This window comes from Prenolepis imparis, unplaced genomic scaffold, assembly GCF_030444845.1.
Source record: "Prenolepis imparis isolate NDT839.2.m4 unplaced genomic scaffold, iyPreImpa1.0 SCAF_5, whole genome shotgun sequence".
Classification (NCBI taxonomy): Eukaryota; Metazoa; Arthropoda; class Insecta; order Hymenoptera; family Formicidae; genus Prenolepis; species Prenolepis imparis.
Window position 1 is genome coordinate 12467820 of NW_028141163.1, and position 15666 is coordinate 12483485.

General features: G+C 32.6%; 1 protein-coding gene across 7 annotated transcripts in view; it reads right to left on the reverse strand.

Moving 5' to 3' along the window:
- The window catches only part of LOC145936682 (xaa-Pro aminopeptidase 1), a 38112-nt gene that overhangs the window by 5642 nt on the left and 16804 nt on the right, over positions 1-15666 (reverse strand). The gene's annotated exons all lie outside the window — the stretch shown is intronic.

Sequence of the window (15666 nt, forward strand, 5' to 3'; positions counted from 1 at the left end):
TTCTGTGAATAGTGAATCCATTTAAAGATTATTTAAGTTATTTAAAAAATGTGTATATATATATATATATATATATGAATATGTATGCATCTGTGTATGTGGTAAAAAATTATCCTAAAAAGAAAATATAAATTTAATATTTTTTTATAGAGAAATAAATCGTAACTGTTTAACGATGATCTACTTATAAATAATATCAATATAATAATTCAATATACTGTTTTGTAATGTACCATTCCAACAAAACTGCACTATATATAAATTATGTATATATAATTTAAATACGTATTAAATGTAAATATATCTATAGTTAACAAATATATACATATAATGCACACATAATGGTACAAGAAATACAGGCAAAATAAATAATAGGTACAAATTAAAACAGAACGATAAATATTCTTGTCTTATAAATATCTTATCAAAGATTATCTATATAATAAAAGTTCAAACTTCGAGCAGCAATAAAATTAGTTCATTCGGAGAAAAATTCAAATAAAATATAAGATAAAATATCATTATAAACTTGTCTGGCAAATCAGAATATTCATTCAAGTGACATAACGATGGTACATAAGTTCTTAAAATTTCTATAGACCTATGATACTTTATGCGATGGATTAATGAACGATGCAACGCGACTCGTGCGAATTAATTTTGTTGACCGGAACTAGCTTGATTTCTGTTACATATAGTCTACGTCCTATGGGAATCCAGAGGGTGTGCTAAGTGGTGCTTGCGTACCAGGAAAGCATATCGAACTTGGAGTTTAAACGTCCCGAAACGCACGTTTTGATCGTTACATATGTATTGAACCTTCACCGTCATCTTACAAGTAATACAAGCTATATATGCCAAATCAATCAAATTCGCTCTTGTTTATTTTTTCCTTTTCTCATTTTCTTTTTTCTCATCGAATTGATCTTTCCGCGAAAAGATGCATATCGCGTATCATTGTATTCGTGATAAGAAATCAATTTTGTAAATGAATGCGAAGAAGGGATCGAATATAATTCGAGTGAGAGATCATGTATATACTTTCGCGTATTTTATCATTAATGTGCCGTAACTAGGTCAGCGTATTGTTTAATTTAATAATTTAACGTAAACATCAAGTAATATTAAATATATTACTAGGGAAGTAGGAGCGTGCAGTAGGAAAGTTTTACTCCAATGTAACCTTACAATTTTCAGCTTGGTAATTTTCTCTATAATTTTCCCGCATGCTGTAAAGGTTACATTGCTTATTCCTCTCATTACTTAATTCGATGTTTACGAATATCTCCTTAGCCTCTTAATTTATTCTAGTTGAGGAAGACGTGTCATTCGGAGAAAAGAAATTCCATTGTGTTATGTGCAACGAAATAGCATGTAGAACGCATGTCGTTAATAAAATTATTTTAAATGTAAGATAAAATATTTTTGTTATAATAGATTTATAGCCATATGAGAAAAAAAAGGATGTCAACTTATAATAAAATATCGTATTGTTTCTTTTCTCATCAGACGAAAAAAAAAAACAAATGCTTTAACTTAATATGTTTCTATGCCATTTATATTAAAACTGTTAAAAATAATATAGAAGATAATTATTCTTTTTCATAGATTATTGAATTATTAATTCAGACATTGGGTTATTCCAAACATCTCACAATTTGCTTGTATATAATTATGTCAACTTTATAAATAACGATGGTCATCCACTCTTTATATGTATCACTTTATTCTACAATATTTTTATTTCAAGCTGCGTAAAAAATAATAGCATATAAACAACAAATGTGGCAATGCTGAGCAATTAGCAATAAATATTTTGTAAATATTTAAAGTAATTGCTTCTCTCTTTTTTCTCTGTCATGTAAATGTGATAAATTTATAACAATTTTATAAGAATAAGTAATAAAATATTTTTTAACCATTATGTTGCACATCAATTTCTTATAAAAAGAAAGAGAATAATAAACATAAGATTATTTTGCATTATATTCATGTGTCTTAGATCACAATTATTCTACGCGCGATACGAGAAAAATACGAATATTTGTAACATTTATAAAGTTATCACATCATTAATATTTCGCTCTCTGCTTTCATGTGACAAAATTACTTAAAAATATAAATAATATTATGTATAAATAATAATTCTGTATCACGCGCCGCGTTTAACCTTTGCTGCTACAAATTTAATTTCGTGAATGCTTCTCTTGTCTCGCCTTTGCTCGCGACTATTGGTTCGCCACTCGCTTTACTGTCCCGAGAATACCAGGCTATCATGAATCTCCGGTTACTCTCGAACAGCGGGGCAAGGCGGCCTCAAGGAACGAAAGAGAGATATACCTAGAGAGATATACAGCGAATCGATGCCGCGAAAGCGCATGGCGAGAAGGCAAGTTTTTTTTTACCAGATATTACGGAGGGTGAACTTGACGAGGCCGAGGCGATTCGCCTTCTTAGTTGGTACCACGTTGCCGCTGTCGATCTACCATTTGTTCACCACTCACTTTCGTGCTCCTAGCCGATCCGGCTGGTAGCAAGATGAAGAGTCGAAGGGGTTTCATAGCCGGCGCGATGGCCGTGGCTTATATCTCGAATACATATTCGTCGCGAATACGTATTTTCATATCGATTTACTTAGACCAACGCTTGACGCTATATGTCATCGCGAGAGTGAAATTATTACACTTGCAAGATTGCATTTTTTAAATAAAAATCTCACGTAAATAAACGAATAAATTGATAATTAATCTAATAATCTTTGATGATAAAAGATACATGTACTCCGTGAAACTACTGATTATATCACTGACAAATTCGTTAATTATAAACGATGTATATTCATAAATTATCTAATATTTAATTATTATGTAGTAATACATATGCAAATATACATGTATAATAAATATTTATGCATATTGAGTTTCTAAATAAGAATTATTATCGAGGATCGCAGCATCTTTAGGTATTTAATGTATCTTTCGGATAATTTTGCTTTTTGTTATCTCATATTGGTATAGATATCTCATTGTATGAATCGTGTGTCCAATATTGAATGACGTGCAGGAAGAGAGATGATCGAGATGCTACGAGACCGAACTGTTCCTCGAGATGATCTTTAGCATCTATTGAACAGGCTCGCATAATCTGTAAGAACTGGTCGTGATTTCATCTTGTGCCTGTGGACCAGTTAGTTGCAGCTCGCAGACCAGATCTCTTCCTTTCATTCATCGCTAGTCTCCTAGTAACCAAAATGTTAGCAGTGCTGTCAGCAGTATGCCATCAGTTTGACAGTAGAAATCAATTAGAATACATTGCGACAGACCAGCGTCGACTGCATCTGCATTAAGCTTGCATTCGGTCGAGATAAAGTCTGATGATAGATTGATGGTAGAATTTTGATGTAATTATAAACGCAAAAGTATATGACGCCGATGATGCTAATGATAAATGGATGCATATATGATTCCTATATGACTTCATGAGAACACGTTTGTTTTAACATAAAGTTTATAGAAAAAGAGAAACGTGATTCTACATAATATTATATTAATATATCAACAATATAATAATTCATGTTCTTATCTATGTTTGGAGCTAGATATTGTAATTATTGATTTTATTTAAATAAGAACATTACAGAAATGTTATGTGTAAAAATTATTTTAAATTAATTTAAAATTGATTTTAAATAATTATGCTAAATGTAATCATGCAAATATAAAAATAAATATCATTTATAAATACAAATAAAAAATATAAAAATCGATAAAATATAACATTTAAGTGTTTTCAATCTTTTATAAACATTTTATATTATATTTCATTATATATATATATATATATATATATATATGTATATATATATACATATATATATGTATATATATATATATATACATATATATATGTATATATATATATATATACATATATATTTAATCTATTATTTTTAATAAATTTAGTTAATGCAATCGAAATATAATTCATTTTTCTAATTAAGTTGTTTTTATATAATTATTATTCTTGATATATTGATATAAAAATTATCTTTCTAGGAGAAACTATCTATTTATCTTTCAAAAAGCGTACATAAAGCCGCTCGCTGAGATGCTATGAATCTGCGAACTAGTTGTACGACGTCTCGAGATGATCTTCAGTATCTGCTGATCAGGATTACATGATAGAAGTAGTTGGACGATTTATGATATTTGCATCTCTCGTAGTTGTGTTAGTTTGTTCCTTTGTTCGATTATCTACTTCTACTTTCTCTGTTACCTCAGTAAAATAATTATTACTTTATCTTTCAGTAATCTTGAAAATGTTTTTCGTTAGTACCGCGAGACGTTTCTATTCTGTCATCGGTGTATCAGATCGCGTGTGTCATCGACTCGTCAAATTTATGAGGCTCGTCGTCGAGGAACGAAGCGAGGAATGTCGGACTAGCGATTCATGCGATCGAGAAAGTTGGACGTTGAAAAAGACGAAAAGTCGAAAAGCCGGTTAAGCATCCCCTTTGCTTAACTATCAGGGATTCATCTTCGGAGGCGGTTGATATGGCTTCGATTTGGGATGGCTCGAGGCTTTTTGCAACAGGGTAGTAGAAAGGGAGTTAGTGTTGAGGGTGATTCTATCAATTATTTCACATAGTGAATCGCGACGAGAAGTTTAAGAACTTATAAAAATATGGAACAGTAAAAGAGAGAGTATTAATTTATAATGAAGAATGTAAAAATCTATCAAGTTCCCTGATAAATAAGATGATTGAGATAAGGCTATGCATATGAAAGATTTAATAAATTTTTATTATATAATGATAAATTTGAGTTGTTCTTGAAACTGGAATTAAATAAAAAATAATAGATTCTGCTTAAACTTCTAGTTTCAATATAAATTTTATAAGCACACGAATATCTTTTCGATTGTGATAATATGTCAATCATAATAAATAAAACGTATATATGAATTGCATATATTATATCAGTGGATCGCTTACAATTAGTCGCAAAAGTGAGACAAGAAAAGAACATTCGAAATTAGATCTGAAATAACAAAGAATGAATAAACATGATACATATCAAATCACTATATGTGTGGGTGTAATATATTGCTATTTATATTCTAGATAACTTTTCCATCAAAATCTTGGCAAGACATGTTAAATCTACACATTGAAAAATATATATTATACATAAATAATAACATGAAAAATAAATAAAGATTAATTGCATACTTTTGACGTACCATGTATTTTACAAAAAACAACGAGATATATCAATTGGACAAATCTCTATTGTTATATGTACATGTTTTATGTTCTAAAAATTTGCACTAGCTATCGTCGTAACATTTTATGGAAGACGAAAAAAGATACAAAAAGAGAGTTATTCTTATCGTAATGATATCGATGCCACGTTGCATCGTTGTCATCAAAAAATACAACGAGATATATTATTTGGCACAAATCTTTACTGCATACGAAGAGAATTTTCTTTTAGAATTTACCCTGAAAATCATACTAATCGTGCGACAATATGGTATGGAAAGAATTTTATGAGAATTTCTCTTTTTTTATATTTATCACAATAAAAAAATAATACCTATCACAATAAAATATAAAATATGTTTAATTAATTTTACTAAACTGTATAGTAAAATTAATTAAACATATTTTAAATTTTATTGTAAAAGATATTATTTTTATAGTAATAAATATTAATTAGAGAAATTCTCATAAAATTCTTCCCATTCCATATTGTCTCACAATTACCATGATTTTCACAGTAAATTCTAAGAGAAAATTCTCTGTGTGCAGAATTGCATATATTATATCAGTGGATCGCTTAATCGTAAAAATGTTTTGTTTATTATGATTGACATATTATCAGAATCGAAAACACATTTGTTTGCTTATAAAATTTATATTGAAAGTAGAAGTTTAATAAACTGACTGAATCTATTATCTTTTATTTCCAGTTTCAAGAACAACTCTTTATCATTATATCATTACATAACGAAAATTTATTTTGTTTTTAGAATAAATTTTAAGAGAAAATTCTCTCTGTGAATTGCATATATTATATCAGTGGCTCGCTTAATCGTAAAAGAGTGAGACAAGAAAAGAATATTCGAAATTAGATCTAAAATAACAAAGGATGAATAAACATGATACATATATATAAAATCACTATATGTGTGTGGGTGTAATATTGCTATTTATATTCTAGATAACTTCTCCATCAGAATCTTGGCAAGATATGTTAAATATATACAATGAAAAATACATATTATATGTAAATAATAACATGAAAACTAAATAAAAATTAACTGCATATCTTTGACGTACCACGTACTTCACAAAAATACGAGATCTATCAATTGGACAAATCTCTACTGTTACATATATACATTTTTTATGTTCTAAAAATTTGCACTAGCTAGCTAGCTGTAACATTTTATGAAAGACGAAAAGATACGAAAAGAGAGCTATTTTTATCATAACGATATCGATGCCGTACCCCCGTTGCATCGTTGTCACCAAAAAATACAACGATGAGATATATTAATTGGACAAATCTCTATTGTTATATATACATTTTTTATGTTCTAAAAAATTGCACTAGCTATCGCGGTAATATTTTATTTATGGAAGACGAAAAGATACGAAAAGAGAGCTATTCTTATCATAACGATATCAATGCCGTACAACCACGTTGCATCGCTGTCCTCCTAAAAAAGGGGGAGGATCACAACTATCCCTCGTGTGTACGCGCGCGCGTATCAGTTCGCTACCGTTCCCCATCGGACGTGCTTTCACGCAGTTGCATTCATCGTACATGTTGATGCACATGGATACATGTATATACATACATACATACATACATATACGTAGCAACGAGGGCGACGAGAAGCCGACGAGGCGGCGCGCTGGCGCCGTCAGGCATCATTGGCGGAGATCGATAACCCAGTAGAGAAGGGGGATAGGTCAGCGGTGGGGAGAACGGGGGAGGAGGAATGAATCGGTGTACATATGCGGACCAGGGTGGCGACGGAAGGGGGAGAAAAGGGCGGGCGGAAAAAGAACGGGGGCGAAAAAAGGAAAACGGAGATGACGGTAAAAAGACATCATAAATCGCTACGCCCCCGCGCCCGGTCGTCCCCCTCGTTCTCGACTCCCCCGTCCCTCCTCCGCCCCCGACCGAGTCGTTACTCTCTTCCACCCTATGGAATTCGAACGCTTCCCGCCACCGACCACCTCGCGCGCTATACGGCCCTGGCCGTAGTGAGATGGTCGCCTGCTTAAGTGGCTCGCTCCGAGCTGCCGTCAAGGCCGCAGACCCCGTCTCCAGGCGTTTATCGGCCGAAAGTCGCGTCGCGAAAAAGATGCATCGCGAGTCCCAGGTTTTTAGCGGCTCCTTCCGACGGACGAAGCGTCGCCGGTGCCCGCCACCGTGTCAGGGTAGCATCCCGCGACGGAGGTGCATCCCTATGTCGAATACCGCGAATGCGCACTTGGCGTGGCGAAGGGGTTAGTAACACCGTGATGTGTGCGCGTGCAACCGGGAGGTTCCCACTGCGACGCAACCGCGTTGATCCGCTGCAACGGATGCGCACGAAATGAGAGGAAGCTGATTGGTCGTTAGTGTCGTTACCGCTAACCGCGCGCGACCTTGACAGATAAACACGATGCCACGTGGCGAAAAACACGTGTACGGTATTTATGCAACGAAGGTCTCGACTTATTTTCCGTGACATTAAATTATTAGATGATTATAGAGATCTTTTTGCTTTAATTGAGGCTTAATATTTTTAGATGTACATGATAAATAGAAACTGTGCTATTTTTTTCATTTATACTCGGATTGTATATGAGATGCAATTTACTTTGATATTTTATATGTAGAATGGATATGATTCATCTCGAGAAGCTCTGGTGCATAATATGCACATGAGAACGTTATATAGTAGATGAAGAGGAAAGGCGAAGATATAGTTAGGGAGGAATCGAAATCGACGCGCGATAAAGAGGTTTACTAATGAACAGGAACGCAGAATGTAAAATAAGTAAAAATGTAAAATAATTAATGTAAATAATTATATATACTTATCGATAACGATATATCATCTGACTTGTGAAGCAAATGTAAAAATTGAAAGACAATTGAAACTGAAATACTCTTATCGAAATATTCTTCTAAAATTGATATATTTAATCAATAATATAAACAATGTCAAAGGAAAAAAAAAAACAATTATGAATAGAATTTGATTATAAATAGCATAGTTTCTCATCCTAATTCTTTATGACACATAATTGCGATTGCACGAGAAAGGAAGAATATTGAGTTCATCATGATTAAAGAATCATGATTGATGATTGACTGACGTTTATATTCATGCCTACATTAAGATAGAAGTTACTATGATGTTAAAACTCGCGATAATGTTTTGACAGCTCTTGGCGGAGATAAAACAAACGAAGATGAATCGACAATGCGGAACGAATTAAGGCGGATTCGACAGTAAATAAGTCAACTGTAAATAAATCAACGCAGATCCGTGAATATCGGATCGGAATAGGAATTCCCGATTGGTGCGTGGAACGGGATGGCATACGGAGTTAGAGGTGACGTTTCCCGTTCCGTGACCGCTTTGCCGCGATAATGACAAGCGACGAGATCGATAAATTGTACGGAGGCTAAGTCCGCGCGACCCGGTGGAAACGCGACCGGAAACGGAATAGGCCGCCATCAGACGACGGTAGGTTTTAGTCGTCGCGGTTTTCCGTAGTCTTCGCCCGACATTATAAAATACCCTTCTCGAGGAGAGTAATGAGAATATAGGGATGGAGGAGAGAGTCTAGGCAGAGCCGATGCGTTCGAATTTCTTTTCCGCCGATCACCGATCACGGCGGAAATGCTTTGTATTTATTGGAAAACAAGGGCGGTTCGGTAGCAGGGTAACACGAGGGCTCAGGGAGTGATTTTCAAGCACCGCCCCTCGGCGGGGGTAGTGCATTTGATGCAGTCAGTTGGTAACCGAAACGCAGTCATCGACATCAAGAGGGGTTTGCCCTCATTGCCCTGGTCGTCCCGAGGCTCGACAGATGTTCGCGGTATCCTTGCAACCGCAAAAGTGCTTCGAGCTAGATCTACTGCTCGGCGAGAAACTGTTTACATCGTCCATTAAATCATTGTATAAATAATTGCATTGAATGTAACGAGCTATCAAGAAACTATAATTAGATTGTTTAACTTTTTTATGCTCTCTCTATTCTATCAAAAATATGATATACTATATACACAGAGAATTTTCTCTTAGAATTTATTCTGAAAATCATGGTAATCGTGGGACAATATGATATGGAAAGAATTTCTCTAATTAATATTTAGCACAATAAAAATAATAATATCTATTACAATAAAATATGAAATATATGTTTGATTAATTTTACTATGCAGTTTAGTAAAATTCTAGAGAAAATTCTCTCTGTGTATGCTCTGCAAACAAGCGTAGCTTGTCTTTTTCATATACTGATCGTTAATATGAAACAATATCTGTGAAATTTTATATTTATATACACATATACATATATATATACTATTTTCGCAACGTTCGTGTAAAATCAGTATATATATTTTCAAAGTTGAATAAATAGCTTTTAATATACGCTTATAAATACGTTTAATATACGCATTGTATAATTAATATATAATAGTCATATTAATTAATGATACATTATTAAAACTTTCTTCTCATTTTATTCGAGACATTCCGATATACAGTTATTCCTGCAAATATTCATAAATGATTCATTCAGGTGTTATAAATGTATTACGTTATAAATGTATTATCATTTCAATTTATTCATTTTAAAGTCTATAAGAATATAATAAATCGGTTATTATGGGAACATAAGTGAATAAAATTATTTTATTATTATCTAATTATAATCTATAAGAACATATAGTATAAATCAGTTATTGGGAACGTAAGTGAATAAAATAATTTTATTCACTTAATAATTCACCTAATAATTTTGTTCCCAATAACTGATTTACTATGTTCTTATAGACTTTAACATTTAATTTTTGTAAGAGAGAAAAATAATTTTCCTTATCTATATTAATGAAACATCATAATAAATGAATTTAGATGATAATATATTTATAAAGTAATACATTTATAACACCTGAATGAATCGTTCATGAATACTTGCATGAGTAACTGTATATCGGAATGTCTCGAACAAAATGAGAAGGAAGTTTTAATAATGTATCATTAATTAATATATAACTATTATATGTATATTAATTATACAATGCGTATGTTAAAAACTACTTATTCTACTTTGAATTTATATACTGATTTTACACGAACGTTGCGGAAATAATATGTAGCTTACTATGTGCGGGAGAATCTGAGACTGTGATATATGATGTGTAATATGACGAACTTAATTAAGGCAAGGAGATTAATAAGATTCACGATAGCGAGGAGGTGGCTTATGCTCGTTACCGCGATATTAGAAGAGTATCAACATTGCGGGTGTCTATGTCGATTCTCTCATGATTCGCCAAGTCGGGAGAATTGGCTCAAGTTTGTCCTACGATTTAACAGCGAATATACGTAGACAGAATTCGTGATACGGGACCTATGTCGATGAAAAGCCCGTCAGAGCGAATCGAAGTCATTCGGGAAGAAATGGGTTAGAACAGACGAGACACTCGAGTATTAGGAGCGTAGGAGGATAACATTGGTTCTTGGCTCGTTGGTATGTATCTGTATGTACATGATGACATGTTGCACTTAATTGTAACAATATAATATTGTTCATAAAATTTATATTTATTTTATTTATATTCTCTACACATTAAAAGCGAATAAAATGAGCGAGAGAGCGAGGAGTAGAGGATTATTGCGTGATATTTCATAATTATAATTTATTTGCTTCGTTAATGACGTATCTCTGTATGCAATATAGTTGCAACAAATTGTCACGTTGTAAAAAAATGCAAAAATAAATTTGTAAATATGTTGAAAGAAATTATGATGCTAGACAGATAAATCGCGTGTAATTTATATCTTGCAAAGTGTTGAAATTAATTTACGGCTTGCAATCTATATCCGTAGTATATCTATATTATCTATATTCGTAAAATAGCAACATTGTAGTTTTTCCATTAAATTTACACACTGCAAAATATATAGAATGACGAAATAATTTTCAACGAAGAGAAGAGAATATTTTGCAAAATTACAAATTAAATATGCGCGAACCGCATTCATGCATAATCGTTAAAATATTTTTTTAGTTGTCATTACACCGCGCGAAGAGTTGCAACAATTTGCTGTAAACAAGCGGCAGTTTGCAATTACACAGGAAAACAGAAGCTGCAACGAAGGCGCATTGGCGAAAAGCCGGCCACGTTACATTTGTAAACGGAACTCGAGACGCGACATAGTAACCTGGTACACGACGCGACATTTTGTGTTAAAAAAACGCGACTTCCAGCTATATCGTGCGAATTCCTACGTGACATCGATTTGCAAGTTAATTACACTCACAACCAACCTTCGACTCGCGATACAAATATCAAAGATAAAACTAATTGACTTTAAATTAAGCACGCTATCAGAATCGTATCTCATTTCTTCGTGACATTTATTTCGTTAAATTGCATAAAGGATTTTTAACCATTTATGAAAAACTATTGGCAATTCCTTACTTTGTTCAAGGTACACTTTAATGGACTTTAAATAGAATCAAAGAATTTGTTATTAAAATTAAAATCGAGACTTCTACGTGATGTGCTTTTAAAAATGATAATAAAATTATCGTAGAACAATGCAATTGATTGAAATTTTAGAAAAAAAATATACAAGATACGTAGATGTCAAGATGATGATTGATAAATATTTAATCTTTATATTTTTCGATAATCAAACGAAGAATTAGCGAAGTTCATTAAATGACAAGAAGTTTAATCGACTGAATACGCAAGCTTTATCTCGCGTTACGCTAAAATATAATTCCTGGCACCTGTAATAAATTCACAATACACCTTCGCGCGAATGATGCACCGCACCGATGCGAGTCATTCATCTTACTCCCACCGACGACACTGACCATTTTTTGTTTACAGATATTGGATAAGTGACAGCGCGACGTAGCAGGGCCGTATGAAGATACAGGGAGATCACGTCATGGTGGATATATAAGAGGCGGAGCGTTCGCCAATGTCGTTCGTGTTCGGACGCGAAGGTGGGGGCATTAATTAGGGTGGAACAATAGAGAACGAGAATTTTTACCAGGGTCGCATAGCGCACAGGAGATCGAGGCGTGGGAGTAGAGTATCGTCGTCGATGTCTGGGTCCCCGCAAAACTGAACGGAAACGCGACTCGCGAGAGAGAAAGAAAGACATCTCGTTCTTTATTTTTTTGCGTTAATAAAAAAATTCAGCAGTTTGACGTATTTCTATTTTTAATTTTTTTTATCTTTTCTTTTAAAAATAGGTATATTGGTGTGCACAGAGAGAATTTTCTCTTAGAATTTACCCTGAAAATCATGGTAATCATGGGACAATATGGTATGGAAAGAATTTTGAGAATTTCTCTGATTAATATTTATCACAATAAAAATAATAATATCTATTACAATAAAATATAAAACATGTTTGATTAATTTTATTATGCAGTTTAGTAAAATTAATCAAACATGTTTTATATTTTATTGTGTGTGTGATAGATTATCATTTTTATTGTGATAAATATTAATCAGAAAAATTCTCATAAAATTCTTTCCATATCATATTGTGTCCCACGATTACCATGATTTTCAGGGTAAATTCTAAGAGAAAATTCTTTCAATGTATATTTATATAATAATCACCATAGAAAATTAGCTATGTACTATTGTAGGTAATGATGATCTTTTCATGATTGATTCTCAGAGATTCAGCGCGAGAATTCATATATATATTAATAAAGAACTTGGCCAACGCAAGAAAGACGATCATACGTAATATATATTATAAGATTTATAAATGTGTTTGTGAGCTGGTTAACATGTGTTCGAGTGCATAAGAGTTCCCACGTGATTTATCAGTTTATTCGCGAAACGTTACGCATTCGTTGCATTGAGACGTTTAACAGTAATTTACATAAGGAATTATGCAATGTCTTTTGCACATCGCAGCCTGTTCATCCATGCGAAAAGTCTCCGTCACGCGAAATTTAACATATCATTTATCAATTTCTCTTCGTAATGAACGTATTATGCTTCGATATTTGCGATGAGTATTTCATGAATTAAGATAAAACAGCAAAAAATAAATTTCGGTCTTTTATAAAAATAGAATGCAGCCTCAATTTTAAATTTAGGAATTTATTCAAAGAGATTTTTAGGATGTGTGTGTGTGTGTGTGTGTACATAATTGAAATATTTACATGGAGAGAATTAAATATACTTATTTTTTTCATATTTCTCTTCTAATATAATCTAAAGTTCTAGAGACAACATTAATTTTTTCAATATCGTTTGTTCTCTCTCTCTCTCTCACTCTCTACCTCTCTCCTCTCTCTCACTTTATGATTATATAAATATATATGTTTACTTTTCATATCAATATTTTATTAATTTTCTCATTGATACTCAGATTCTAAAAGTGATCAGTTTATTATAATAGTTATAATTCTAAATTAATTGATAGGAAATTAAAAAGCTACTTATATATATACACACAGTTGAATAATTTGTTTTCTTGTTAAAAACAGTCCCCGTTAAAATTTTTAATTAAATATTTAACACATTCATGTATTAATTTAACATATTACTGTTGTGTTAATTGAACTCAAATGTTAAATTATTAAAACAATTGAAAAAGTGTTAAAATAACACAATGTGCATCTATGTTTAATTTCACACAATAAATATGTTCCGTATTATTAATGACAAGATTTATCTATTAAAATTTACAGAAAAAAATATTGATTTTATTTTATAATATAAGTGGGGATGATAAAATATAAAATTAACATTTTTTAAGTTAATTTTTACATTAAAACTATGTTAATTTTAGACAAAATTTATTTTAAGTTTACTTGAAGTTTGTATTAATTTTGGTAAAATATTAACACAGTATTTCTGTCACCTTTTAACATATCTGTATTATGTTAAATTAATACAATAATTTCTGGACCGTTTGGGACATGTGATATTTGTTAAATTTAACGTTATTTTATATGTATGATTTTATATATCTATATAATATACCTACATATATTAGGAATATATTATTTTCAGTTATATGATGATTTATCGAATTGATAGGCAATCGCCTGTATATTAATAAATTACGAAAAGTTTCTATTGTCATTTCCACACAACGAGAACATGTGTGCTGAAAGTATTCATAACAACATATCTTAATTCTATCTTATTTTTGACAATTCAAGACAAAATTATTAATGAACATCATATGATTCATCTAAAAACGATCGTTTTAAAGCGCGAATACTTATTTGACATCTCCACGAGAACATCAATGAAGAAATGGAGCAATCTCAATGAAATAAGTAAAAAGATAACCACGTCTTCTCGGATTTGTAAGCGGATGCTTTGTCTTAAGGACAAGGACAACGAGGAATAAAGGGCCTGGGGGGCGATGCGTGGCCTTACCAAGGTATCAGCCTCTATAGGGAGTGTTCAAAGGGCCCGAGAGTTCCCCTCGCCAGTGAGCATCGTGCACACCATAGCGACGCGTACGCAGCACGCACGCATATATGCGCGCATGCACGCACGTGGTTCCCCATAGGCTCGACACGCTCGCGCGACCTACTTAGCCTTACGCACTGCTGCGCGCACATCGGTTATCGGGGAAACATGATCTCCGCCTTGCTCCTTTGACTCCTCCTTTACTCCTTTTTGGACCGAGGCCGAAGCCTGACTGTGGTCCAACTGTGCACGGGACGCATAAACAACGAGCATTCTCGAGAAGCTTTGCGCGCGCAGGCGGCAAATGAAAGCTAATGATCTTGTAAGAGAACAGGATAAATACAATAGCCGCGTGCGCGTTATTAAACTGTGTGATTGTTATTTAAATGAATAAGTCAGACGTGAACTTATTTTAAATGAAAGAATTTTCTTCAATTATTCTCTCTCTCATGTCAAACTTGCTTGTTAACTCTTATATGATTTGTATTATCAATTTTTATGTGATCGCACGTATGTGTAACAAGAACTCATTAACATTAATAATAAATATGAGAGTGATTATGCATGTGTAATTGTTTCATTTTATATGTATACGAAAAAGAGAGACTTTTTTTATAATACTATATTAATACATTTATTAATTACAGAAAGAGAGAGAGAGAGAGAATAACTCGTTTGTTGTCTGAAAGATTTGCAGCAGTATATGAAAGCCGAAAGAACGATTTAAATTAAGTCTGCTGAGAGCTAATGATCTTGTGAGGGAACAGGACAAATACAATAGCCGCGTGTGCGTTATCAAACTGATTGTTATTTAAATGAATAAGTCAGATGTAAAATTATTTCAAATGAAAGAATTTTCTTCAATTATTCTCTCTCTCTTATGTCAAACTTGCTCGTTAACTCTCATACAGCTTATATTATCAATTTTTATGTGATCACGTTTATGTGTAAC